This window comes from Balearica regulorum, chromosome 3 (assembly GCF_011004875.1).
Source record: "Balearica regulorum gibbericeps isolate bBalReg1 chromosome 3, bBalReg1.pri, whole genome shotgun sequence".
NCBI classification, from domain to species: domain Eukaryota; kingdom Metazoa; phylum Chordata; class Aves; order Gruiformes; family Gruidae; genus Balearica; species Balearica regulorum.
This window is the reverse complement of record NC_046186.1, coordinates 40000492-40014244: the sequence shown is the minus strand read 5'-3', so window position 1 is coordinate 40014244 and position 13753 is coordinate 40000492.

The following is a 13753-nucleotide window of genomic DNA, read 5'->3' as shown; positions in this document are numbered from 1 at the left end:
GAGCAGCTGTGTGGGACTTAGCTGTTGGCCAGGGTTAAATCACGACACCATATCAGACATACCAGATTTGGGTATGGATGTTGCAAAACCAGGACAGACGGGGAGGAAGTAATTTAGGCAGGGTTGTCCACCTGGAAGGAGACTGGGATGGAGAAAGGGAGGTTCAAGGCTGGTGAAGAGGAGGGCCAAGACATAGGAGATGGGATAACAAGGATAAAAATGGTGTATGCATTGCTCACCTGCACCCAAAACAGGGCAATAACCCAACCTGTTGTTCAGACCAGAGCACGAGTCAAACTTACTGCTGTGGTTGGGAAGCCCAGGGGGACAGGTAATTTTCCGCATACTGGCTGACATGGACACCCAGGGGACAGAGGGATGCAGCACCCTGGTACCACCATGTCTGTGCCTGGACCAGACCCGTTGGCGTTGGTAGGTACCCACCACGTCCTCGGGGTGATGAGGTGTGAACGTATCCTGTTGCCTGTGCAAGAGCAAAAGCAAAATACTCATGCAGGCCAGTTTTGTGTGTGTGCTTACCAAGGTGGCTCTGCTTAATATCCATTGAGACCTAAATGCTGTCTATGGGGTTTCCGAAACGGCAAGCTGCGAAGCGTTGCTTTGGCACTGTTATTTCTGTCCCCAGATCTGCTGTTTTGTTGCTCTCCAGCTCTTTTGCTGAAGAGCTTAGGACAAACACTAGCATGACCAATGTGTTTTAACTCTCTCAGCATTGGAAACTGGATCTCCCCCCTGCACTTGCTACAGCGGCTCAACCCTCCATCTCAGTGGAAGCCTGGAGGATTCCCAGGATTTCCCTGGAAAACTCCTGGGAGAGGGGAGGTGCTGCCTCCCCAAAAGCCATGGTGCTGTCAGCAGCCCATCAATATCTTCTCTTTGGAGGGGCAAGAGAAGCTCTGGCTCAGGGTGATGTCAGGACTAAGACTTGTCTCCCTCAGTACGCCTCAGGTCCCAGCCTTTAAGCCCTAAAAGTGGGAGAAATTTGTTTTTTCATTGCTGAAATTACTGGCTGCACTCTTCTCTAACAAAAATTATACAGTGATGCAATTTGCTACAGGTATGCAGCTTCCTACAGACTCTTCCCATCCACTTCATAAATGCTTCCATCATGTTGGCAATGCTCAAGATCCTTATATTTGAAAACAAATATACGCTAACCTGAAATTCCAGGTACAAGAAACTGCATAATGTTAGTCAAATACTTTAGGGTGGGCTTATTGATATATTTTCAACTGGTAAGGCACCTTCTTAAGCCAAATTGATGTACACCTGTTTTAACTCATTTAAGAATCTCCAGGATGAGCTTTGCTGTGGTGTAAGTAACTCATTTGAAAATGCACCCTTTCGCCTAACCACTGCAAACCTGAGCCTGAGTCAATCTGATCTGGAATCAATGAAAGACCACAAGACGGCAGCTTTGCAAAGCTATCTTTACAGAAATCCTTCCAGGATCACACTCCAGAGGTAAGCTTTTCTGATGTAGATCTTAGCACATGCAAATGAGAAACATTAATTAGTGACGATCTTCGAACCATGCTTCCTCCCACAAGCAGTGGTATAATTATCATTCACAGATGATTACTCATTTTTATCTGCTTTCAATAAAAAATTAGTAAATCTTAGGCAGTGAAAGCTCATGAGATGCTGCTGAGCTGCAATCTGATACAAACCAGGACTCAATACAGATTTCCTCCAGTCTTTAGTGAGACATAAATAAAATTCTCTGTGATGGTAAAATATGCAGATTTCTTGTAAACAACTAGAGTACATGCCTACTCTAGTTGTAATAATTTGTAATAAATAATTACATTACATATGTAAAAATAATTTTAAAACTCATCATCACTTCTTATAGCACTGTACATTTAAAAAAGCCCCTTTTGTTTTATACTACACAAAATACTCATTTAAGGTTCAGCTCATTCCTTGTACTTCACGTCACTTTCCCCTTTTCATGCACTACCTTAAATCCCGAGATGTTTAAACTATGGACATGGAGACTGTATTTTCCCATATTGCAGAGCCAGAACACATGGGTCACTAGATCTTGCAACCTTTTTGGGGGCAGAATTTATAGTAAACAGTTATACAACCCTACACTCTCAAAATATGTAAGTGCTGCCTTTCCCACCAAGTTGTATGAGGAAGACCTCCTCCCTGTGCCTCCTCTTTCTCCAGGGATGAATTCTGGAGATAGAAACCTTCTCTCACTGTAAATCTGTGCCTGACAGTGTGGAAAAGAAAAAGATGTAGATTTGTTTTGCAGACTGTATTTGTATAAGTGCTGAAATGAGCTAGCTTGGGTAGCAGAAACATCATGCTACATTACCATTGAGTGCTGAACGGGTTAATTCACCCAGCCAAGAAATGGAGTAAATTCTCAGCCATGGAGTTCCCGGTCCCTGCAGCTGGACAGCCTTGTTATGTGAGTTAACCTGATTAAAGCTAGCCGACACGCTCTTCCCTGATACGTGGGATGGCTGTGTTAACAGAGGCACACAAGATTGTTCGATTGCCCCACGGCAGCATTTGGCTGCTCCAGAGCTGTGCTTATCAGCAGATCTCATCTCAGTGCAAAGAAGGGGCTCTTGGCCCCTGGTGATTTCGTAATTTAGTAGATAGCCAGACCCAGAAGACATGTAACCTATACACTTAACCTCTTATCTAGGAAGAAAAACACAGACTGCACAGGTTGCTGATCCTTGCAACCTTCATGCTTAGCAGTTACTTTCACATAGAGAGGCTGTTCTCTGATTAATTTTCTTTTTTTTTTTTTTTTTTTAGAAAAGTTGTGGTTGACTGTATTACTCAAACTTCATATTTCTAAATGTTTTTCACCACTAAATAAGACTTTTTCTCTGCATTTTCTGTTTTACCTATCTCTGTGCATGTGTCTTTACAAGATGACGTGCTACCAACATTCCCTCTGCTTTAACTATATTTTTAAAGCTTTTTATTTTTTAACCTGTGTTGTTTCATAAGGTTGACCATTGCACTGATCCCTGCTATGGATTTTTAAAGATGACAAACACAAAACCTGCTTCAGGAAAACGTGTAAACTTTAAAGATCTGGTGATGGACCCAAATCTCTGGCTGTGGAACCGGCAGCTGTCCCACGGGAAGACATTTGCCCCAGGTTTTGTGGTGCTGCAGTACCTTCTGCTGTTTTTGTCCTGGCTGTTTTGTGCTGCAGTACCTTCTGCTGTTTTTGTCCTGGCTGTTTTGCTCTGTGTTTCTCTTTTGTTTTACTGAATGGTTCAGCAAGGCACATGCACAGGCACAAAACAAAAGAGCACAGGTGCTGAGTATTGGCGGATCCGTGGGGCCCTCCATAATCCTTCCTCCTACTGCTCAAACTTCCATTCAGACTATTTGTTCATTGACTGTATGACTAAGACCTGCAATCAGATAAAATACAGGTGGGAGGACAGCTTGGATAATGAGACACCATATCAGACATTGGCAGATAAGCTCTGCATCATGTAATTCGTAAGGGGGTAGAGCAGACGAGCGTGCCATTTCCAGCACACAGCCCTCCTTAGAGGAACAACGCTTGGGATGATGCTTGACTTTGGGTAGCCCAAGTATTCGTGAAGCTGGTTAGCAAGGTTTAACTGTAAAGTTTGCTCTCCCGATGGCATGTGAATGGTGGTGAGCAGGTGTCTACCTGCAGCCACATCACTTGGTCAGCCAGGTAGCAGCTAAGATACAGACCCATCCATAACAAGTCCCAGAAACATTTTCCCAAAACAAAATGAACACAGTCACATTTGCTTTCAAAAAAAAAAAAAAAAAAAAAAAAAGCCAGTATTTCTAACTGTAGAGGCCATGCTTTCATGAAATGAGAAGAGATCCACATTTCTTAGCTGGGAATAGCATGGGCAGCATTTTGGTGTTTTAAGGAAATAGAGAACGACACCACAAGGTGCTGGAGGACTTCTGAGAAGAGGAGTTAGATCTATTATCTTCTGAAACAAATTCTCTTGCTTTAAAAAAATAGATCCAGGGATAAAATGTTTCAGTATCCCCTTGATCACTAACAGTTTAATCTCTCTAAGAAAGAAATCTTTGTTTCCTCTTTTGAATGGGCTTACAAAACCCAAAATCTATTATTCAAACCCCATTTTGATTAATGATTTACTCTTTTTTTTTTTTTTAAACTCTTGACTTCCCCAGAGGTTGCAGTTATATGGAGAATGGAAGAACTATTCATAGAGCTTTAGGAATGGTAACTTTTAAAATAATATGAGCTATTTTGAAGGTTAGTATCCTTTGAACTAATATAATGTTTTGTTTGGTTTGTAACTAGAAACAAAACTGCCTTGTTGTGACTCTCCTCCCATGGTCCTTTTGGAACAGAAATCATGCAGAACATGTAAAATTATTGTAAATAAAGACTATTGTGCCGGAGAAAAATCCTATGTGGGAAAAGTATTTTTAAAAAAATCCTTCATTAGAAAGAAATCTGTTTCATTTGTCAACTATTAAAGCAGCTCACTGCAATATCTTAAAAATTCCCCTGAAGAATAAGAGAACTATGTCTAATATAACCAGAAAAAGTTGCTGAAGGAACAGTTGGGTTTTCTCTCCAGCTGGCAATTCATATTTTTACTCTCTTTGAGTTGAAGATCCTGAAGCAGTTTGCAAGCCTAAAACTTCACATACCGCACACAGTCCCTGCGGGAGACACTGTGCAATTCCTCACTTATTAGCTCCTCAGGGGGAGAAATGCACTTTGCAAGTGGGCGACCGTGTAAAGACAACAGGATTGACTTGTCCTGCAGCCCTTGATGCCTGAATGCTGAGTTGGCACTAGAAATTCAGCAGCACTGTAACCTGTCGGTGAACTGGGCTTATCTCTAGGCACACGCCTGAAATTCTACTTTATCTTCATTGTTTTATGGCTTAAAGGGAACCTAAGTAGGTTTCTAAGACTGCACGTCATAGCGAAGACTCGTTCCCTATGGTGAACAGTCATTGCCCAGCCACCTTTCCTCTGTCCTCTGTGGTTTTAAAGACCTCTGTTGTCATCAGTCAGACCCTCAATCTTCTCTTTCCTACCTGAATAGTTTAAATCTGTGCACCCATTCCTCATATTGATGAACTGTGCTGTTATTCCTCATACAGAGGAAAAAGCCCATTATACAGGTGTTACATTATTAAAAATGCTTAGGTCACTTAACTCCCACTGAAAAGAGACCCTGGTCCATAAAATCCCTAACTCATATAAAGACAGTGGAACATGGGCTCTTAGGTGCATAAATCCTTTCTGAATATGGGTATGAGGCTCCTAAATTAATTAGCTACTTTTTAGGTTTTCTTTCTAAGGGGTGATTTCAGGCTTTGAGCCCTGCAGTGTAGCACAGCATGAGTGGCAGGGTCAGGAAACTACTGGCAGGAACCTATTACGCTGTGGTCTGTTCTAGTTTTGGTGCTTTGCATTTAAACCACTAAGTAGAAAAAGACGCATTCACTTTTCAAGGTCTCCCAAATGCATCGAGAAAAACTGTAAGAAAAATCTGCACTGAATTCTCACCTGCAAATGCATTTTCCATCTCAATTTCTCATCTTGCTGCTTAAAGATATGTCAAAGACCCACAAATATTTACCGACGAATATAATTTATTCAGCTCTGGGGAAATGGTGCTGTTTGTATTTATATGGAGACTATCACTTCATACAAGCTAAATGTCATGGTACATGCATTGTTTTTCAAGTCAATATTTGTTTCTTGCTGCTCTTCTGTGTCAGGAGACTGATGTCAATGGGGTTTATTTAATCTCCACATGACTTGGTTCTGTACACAACTGCTCTGCAATTCATAAAGGCCCCAAATGAACAAATTTGACAGACTTAAACTTAATAGTGTATTACAGACCTTGAAGCTTCATCTGAGACCCTTTGAAATCAATGGAAATGTTGCCACTGTGAGTAAAAGATTTCAGATTGAGCCTTAGTGAATACATGCCCAATTTCTCGCTGTAAAATAAAGCAGATGACTCATACAATGGCTCTAGACTTGCTCTGAAAGGAAAATTTTGTGTGACTGAACAAATAGGGGTTTTTTTGTAGCAGAAGGTGCTGTGGGTCCTTACTCATGTTGAAAAATGTCTCATGTTGGTGAAAAGCACTGGGCTTGTGGCATGAGACTGCTGCTGGGGGCTGTGAGCGTGGGATTTCCATCTGGCCAGTGTGCGTGCTGCAAGTGCAGGAGAAATGAATTAGTGACAGCCCACATGATGTACAACACCCTAAAGGTCAAGGACAGGCTCCCATTTAGTATGAGAAAACACTTCTTGCACAAGTCCTGGGTGTAAATCCCGCTGATGAAGAGACATTCAGATATTAGACTGGCTGAGCTCTGACCTCCACGGTGGCCTGGTGCGCCCTCAGTTTGCCACGTGGGAAGAGGGTCCAAGGATGCTGCGATACATTTACAGCAATTCATTAGCGTGAATTTGTATTTGAACCGGACTCATGCTACCATCTCAGTCTTAAGGTGAACGCTCGTGGGACTTGGGCCCTGGGCCGCGATTTGAACAAAAATCTCAAGCTAAACCCCATCAATAACTCCTGAAAAATCACATGAAAAAGAGAATTACTGCTTTTATTTCTGCAACTTTGCTGTTGGTAGTGGAAGCCATGGCAACCTATAGATCAATGCCAGACACTTGCTGAGCTGACAGCACATATAGACATTTTTTTGGTTACCCATATAATACAACCACTGTTGTGGTACTGCAGTTACACTCTTCAGGGCGTTAATGATAACTAGGTCTAACAGTAGCTTTCATATAATGGTATACTTTTTCTCTAAGACACTTCCTATACCTACAGCCAAGCTAAAATGTTTATTTTTGTCCATTGCCTGGGAAAACTAAACCATATCTCTGCTTTTGGAGACTTTTAGTTGCGCCTAAGCTCACATAACTGGCACTGTAACTACATGTCTGGAGCAATTACCATGTAAATACAAGATAAGCAAAATATATCATTATGAAAACAATTGAATATCAAGCATTTCAGACATGTCATTATATGAATTAGTGGTAATTAGCTGTCAAAACCCATAAGCACAATATAATTAACCCACAAATACAACATAGAGTAATTATAAAAGTTCATCCACTATAAAGATTAAGCTGTCTTTTAACAGGTGTAATAAAATCTGATGAATCAAACTCTGCTGGAAGTAATGTATATTACAATAGCAGGAGTTGATGTGTATTTTGGAGAAAGGACAGTATTTGGGTCTAATACTTAGCAGAATGCCACTGGAAGTCATCTGTTTTTCAGCTATATACTATATGTATACTGTATTTCTATTTTCCCTTTTTGTAGTAAATTGGTTATACTGAATACAGAAGTCTGTGGTTCATGCTAATAAGATCCTATGACAACTTGCACATCATATCCTTTTATTAACCAGAAAAATGCTTATATGAACATTTTTCCTGCCCTTGGTTGGGTTTTGCTGCAGCAGCTAATATTCATAACAAATAAGAGATATTAATATCATGCTAACAAGGGAAGGGTCACAAAAAAAGCCCGCCAAAAAATCAACCAGAATTGCCCCCCACTGCTCCCCCCAGGTGCCTGTCTCAGTGGTAGAAGACTGATTTCAGACCTACTGTGTGCATTTCAAATACTTTTTTCTCATTAAGAACAATATTAATTTCTGGAATTAACCAGAGTACTTTAATCATCAGAACAAGCAAAGCCTTGATTTACTCTGCCTCAGAAAATGAAGGGGATAATGAGGGGGTAGAAGATGGAGAGTGTCTGTCTCTTTCACTTTACCAGACTTCTACTTCTGGAAGCTTGAGTAGATACAGACTTGGGTAGAACTTACTGTGGGATCAGAGGTGAATATAACAAAGAAAAATGTTTTAAAATTAATGAATTCTTCAAAATTCAAACAGCATACATACTCTAATTTATACAGGGACTAAAAATGTGCACGTGTTTATGTATGTGTGTGTGCATAAACAATTGCCATAAAATTGTATAACCAGTATTCTATTCCTTAAATACTTATTGAAATTCTCAGGATTCTTGATTTCTAATCATGAACACCACAACTGTGCTGATTCACCTGCCCCGAGATGACAAAAGGAAAGGAGCCGACATTGCGTGACCCCCGTTCACCCTGGCAAGGGCTGAACAATGCTTATGCGGCGTTTGAGGATTCCTCGTCCCGCGTGGGAAGACTTGCTATCTCCCTTTCCAGATCCCGTCAGCTTTGTGGCTGATACTCAGCCCAGCATTGCTTGCAGTGAGAGATGATGGGCAGCATCCACCCAGACAACACTACTAATCCTTTTGGACAGGCCTGACCCCTCTCCTGCTCCGTTAAATGTGCATGTTGCTCATTAGGCGACACTTCTCTATCTCCAAAGCAAATGCATGCTGACCTGAATGACATCAACTGGATGGAAAGTTAGTTTCTGAATGGGATGGTCCTGAAAAGCTACCAGACTGAGTAAATTTTTCTCTGTCAAAACTTGTGCAAGGTAAGTATTCCTTATTCATATAGTGGAGGCTCTGGGACATTATACCAATGCAACAGACCAGAACTTGGGGTAAGAAAAGGAGCTGTCATGATTCTGTGCCACTGCTACACAAGTCTATTTCTGGGCTGACATGGTACTACTCATCATGAGGAATTTAGAATTCAGAAATCAATAGATCCCATAGAATGGTTTAGAAAATAAACAGAAATATCTGTCCCCAAGCAGAAATCCTCTTTGATGACAGTTTTAACTAGAGGTATAGAAGAACTGGATCCCCAGAATGCATGTGTGAGTTCATTTCCTAAATTAATAATCAAGACAGGTAGTGCAAGGTGAGAGAAATCTTTGCAGAAAATATAGGGCCTGGTAGCTAAAAGGTGATTTTTCTCTCATACCTGTTTACCTGCCTCTGCCACCTTTATAAATGCGTCATCTGCATTTGGTCTCTTCAGACAAAGAGAGGGCTTGGAGATGGCATGGGCTAGGCATGCTTTCTGGTAGCTGGTGAAGAACACGGCAGTCTGTCTGTCAGTCTGAGCATCAACATCTTCAGGCTAGGGTAACAGGTGAGTCTTGCAGGGTTCAGCACTCCAATATCATTACCTAGGATGGCTAAACCACCACTAAGTTGTGTATGCAGGTTTGGGAGGCGGTAGAGAAAAATCTGCTGGTGCTTAGCAAGGAGCAGAAGTGCTTCTCAATACTCACAACATCACTGATGTGAACAACTGCTCTGAGGATCCTGAGTGAGTGTAAAACAGTACCAATGTTTTTATAGATGGACAAGCTGAGGGGCAGAGAGGTGAAGTGTCTTCTCCAGTCACACAAAGAGGTCTTGGAAGATCTGGGTTGAAGGCCAGGTTTTCTTCATCCATTGCTTCACCTGCTCTTCACAGTCATGTACACTCAGGAAGTCTGGCCAGTCAGAGCTATAGAGTCAAGTATGCAATGTACAATTTTCATCTGATTATTAAAGCCACTGGACTCAAGATGGAGCAGGCTTTATTGATGGGCACATAAAATAGTTCCTACCATCACTATTTGGTGGGAATCCTGCCACCAACCTTTAGCAAGCTCTGTTTTAAGCTTCTAGCCTAAACTTGCTGCGTAGGCTCCTTCTGTAGTCAAAGACAAGATGGAGATATCTCTGGAAGGCAATTTATCCTTCTTGCATTAAACCTGTTTTCAGGATTAGCTGAGCCACCTGCTCTATTGCTTGCAGGCACATACATGAGCATTTCAAATGGGACTCTTAAAATTAAGATAGCAAATGTATGATGAGATGAATTTCAGCTGCTTAGTCTGCCCAGAGGAGGTTTGGTCTGCCTGACGAATGGTTGGTGAATACCACACTGTGGCAAAGCATGAGCATCCCATGTCAGTCACGTGGAGTGACACATCACTGAAACCATAGCAAGCCAACACTTGCAGATGTTCATACTCCCTTTCTGTTTAGGTCAGTATCTTTACAATCAGCCTCATTTCTTCTTAACCTCTTGGGCCTTGCTATTGCACCTCTTGAAATGAATGAGATGTTTAGACTTGCTCTCCCACCAGACACCCTGAATAGAAATGACTTGAAGAATCCTGAAATGAGGTGCCTGGATCCGCACATGCTTAGCCCTCTTGGACTGCCCTACGGCAAGAACCTGCATGAACATATGCAGAAAAATCCAATGTGAGCAGGCAAAATATTGCTCATAACTACAAAGCACTTAGAGCTGAATGATCTCTTTTATTTCAGCTTGACTTCTTTCTTTCTCTGCTGCCCTAGGAAGAATAGAGCCCAGAAGTTTGAAGTTGCTGCCTTCAGTCACTTCTGAGCTAGGTAAGTGCTTGCACCATGCAGGAGAAATAAAACTTTTTTCCTGCTAGCAAAACTGAAGGTGATGACATTCTTGCTCAGACTTGCAAAAAGTCACATGGAGGCTGAAACATAGGAATTTTCAGCCCAGAGGAGAAATATGAGTAGCTGCAGAGGGTGAGAATTGAGACACAGGAAATCAGAGTTCTCCATAGCAATGATCTTCTTAATCAGGTGTTGACTCTTGCCCCATAACGGCACCACCACTTTGTACAACACAGCACAGAAATGCTAGAGATTCACCCTGAAAGTGGAAAAATTCAACTATTTTTTCAGCCTATGCACCTGCTTTGTGCCAGTATGCCAGAACTTCCACCACCAAATCCCAGTAATGTGAAAGATTTGTACTGGAAGCTTCCAAGAGGGGCCATCTTTAAACATCATTTTAGCATTGCTTTTCTTTTCCCTTCATTTGTTTTGTGGTTTGTTTTTTTTTTTTTTTTTAATCACAAACATCATATATCCATTTCTCTGCTCTGTGTAGAAGTGGACTGCATTTACAAAATATAGCCTTAAAATGCTGCTTGTGGGTACTGCTGTGCTGTGACATTACAAACAAGAGCTCTATGAAACTTTGACTTACAAAAGAAAGCTTTTTGTTTTATTCTAGTGCTGTCACTTTTGCCAACTTTGTTAAAGACCAGTGGCGCACAAGGAAACATGTCTACAGTTATGGAACACAAAACAGCTTTCATCAATCAGTTCTCAGTAGAGATTTAATTAAACATCCAGATATCCCCAGGTGTGTTGGTTTCATATATTCACACCCATTAACTGCCAGAGTGTATTTAGTTCCTTACATGATATCTCACAAGAGGGCATTATTCTGACCACTACTACAAATGTGAAAAACTAACTTGCAAAACTATTTGGTTTTCAGGTTGTAGTAGCTCCATAAACTCACTACCATTACTTAGCATCCTCCAAATTGGTATTCCAATCATTGACAATTTGATCTTTACTCAAGATTAGACTCCAGAAAGCAGATAAAGTCTTCATCGCTTTCCCAGCTTAAGATCTCTAATACATCATTCTCAGTTTACACTTTACATGCCATCCCTAACAGTGCCAGCAGGAATCAAGACCCTACCGTGTTCTGTACTGACAACCAATAACCAAACCTGGAAGTGAGCAAATACACTTCTTATAGCACCTAATGTTGAATCTTACCACAGCAAAAATGCTCTTCTTGTTTTAGAGTGTGGGACACTGTAGAATTTTCTAGCTGCTGCCTCCATAGTTCTGTCAGCCCAGCGCTGTTCCCATGCTGCAATGCTCATTGCTGCATTTTGTACTGCTGGGGTATGGCCAAAATCACAGCCTGCAAATGCAATGAGGGTGGGGAAAGCTGTAGTAACAACTGCCCACTGCAGTGGGGGGCTAAATTCTCTGTCCAAAACCAAAGACAACCCCCTTGCAAGGGCTGAAAAATGCAGAGATGCACCTAAACTCAGTTTGTGGGCATTCCACTAATTATTGTCCATTTACTGTTGCCATCCTTTCTTTCCACACTTCTGCATTCGCTCTGTCCCCTTTCATGGTTAGGTCACGGACTGGACAACAGTTTTGAATTATGCCTGTCATCTAAGGCTAGCTACAGGACGTGCTCTCATGACAATGATTGTAAGTCACAGCTAATGCAAAATAAGTGTTTTAAAGTATTTCATATGTTAATTCTGCTCATCAATTAATTTAAGTGAAAGAACAGCTACCAGAGGTTCATTGGCGTGCTTTGTATTTATTGAAAGGCATGAGTAGAATCCCTGCTTTCCAGCTGAGTAGCTATGGAGTATGTCTTGGTGAGAAGAGCTCCCATTTACCTACTGTTGGGATATGATCCTTTTAACCTGGCCCAGGTGAGAGCAGCCACAATGCAAATAAATGTGCTACAGGACACTTTCCATACCACCATACTGACCACTGGGCTGGGACACTGTAAAAGTTCTTTGGAAAAACCAGTACTGCTAGACTTGCAATACATTAGCCATAACATCCCTAGCTACACGTACTCCTATTTCCCTCATCTGTACCCTTAGACCAAAGTGTGCTTATGTCTAGCATTATTGCAACCCATCACCTTCTTATTGTGGAGCTGAGGTGGGACATCAGAGATGGTGGTGGACACTCAGGGAGCTGCTTGGTGCCATGCAGATGCAGGGAGGCTCTGCTGGGCTGAGAGCATACAGGATACACACAGGGCAGGAGAGATAGGGACAGCTGAGGTAGTATTTGGGGCAGCAGTGCCCAGACATTTCTGCTGGTAACCCCCTTTCTCCCGTGGGAATCCCAGCTGGCCTTCGCAGCAGTGCTCTACCCCTCCTGGGGATCAGGGGGCCTGGGCTGGGAATCACTATTTTATCAGAGGAAAGAGATTGTGTAAACAACCTGGGCAGAAATATGAGAAACCAACACTTTTTTTTAATGGCCTTGCTCAAATGGACCATCCCATCAGCATGTCTGCCCCAGAGCTCAGGGCAGTCAGTCTGCCCTGTCATGCTGAGGACCTGCCCAGAAGGTCCAAGGTACAGCCACCTTCTACCTGGAGCTTGTTCTGGCCTTGCACCACCTGAACACACTGAGGAAGGAGATGGGAGGTTCGGAGGCAGACTCTGATTGCTATGTAGTGGTTGTCCCCCATTCTCCCTTGTCTCCGGTTGCAGCATCCTTCTTGGCACTGGGTAATGTCTCAGCTGCTCTCTTTCCCAACACACCTTGCAATCTCCTGAAAAATCATTTCATGTGATCCTTCACATGGTACGACATGCTTGCAGATGACTAACCTGCATTTTACACTTGCAGAAGGAGGTTGGACTAGCTGACCTCCGGAGGCTCAACCTACATGACTGTGAGTACAGCTACTGTTGCATACATTACAAGAAAATACATGAGTGAACCAGTTGTATCAACCTATCCTAGTTTAAAAAGGAAATCCTTCTCTACCTAGGAAAGTTTTTTAGGAAAAAAATGAACAATTTTAAATTGATGACAGCAGCATCAGTACCAGATTTCCTTTGGGCAGGCAGCTAACGTAACAGTGGCTTCTCTTAGCTAAGCTTAAGGTAGGTCTGTTCCCTTCATCCCAACATCCTTGTTTTGCCACAGCCATGTGCCACATGCTGCAGCACGTGACCACAGATAGGCTGGGAGGCATGGACTGGAACTGGTGATGCCTCAGCTCTTGGGGCATCCCGTAGGCTGGGGTGCACTGGTGAGTCACTGCTCTCCTGCTAAGCGCTATCACGGGGCACAGGCAGCACAGTAGGCTGCTGGGGTAGTGAATCATATCCCTCACAAACCACAAAACGTGACAGGAGGATGCATCTGGGGAAATCCCTGGAGAGATTCGCCAACCTGC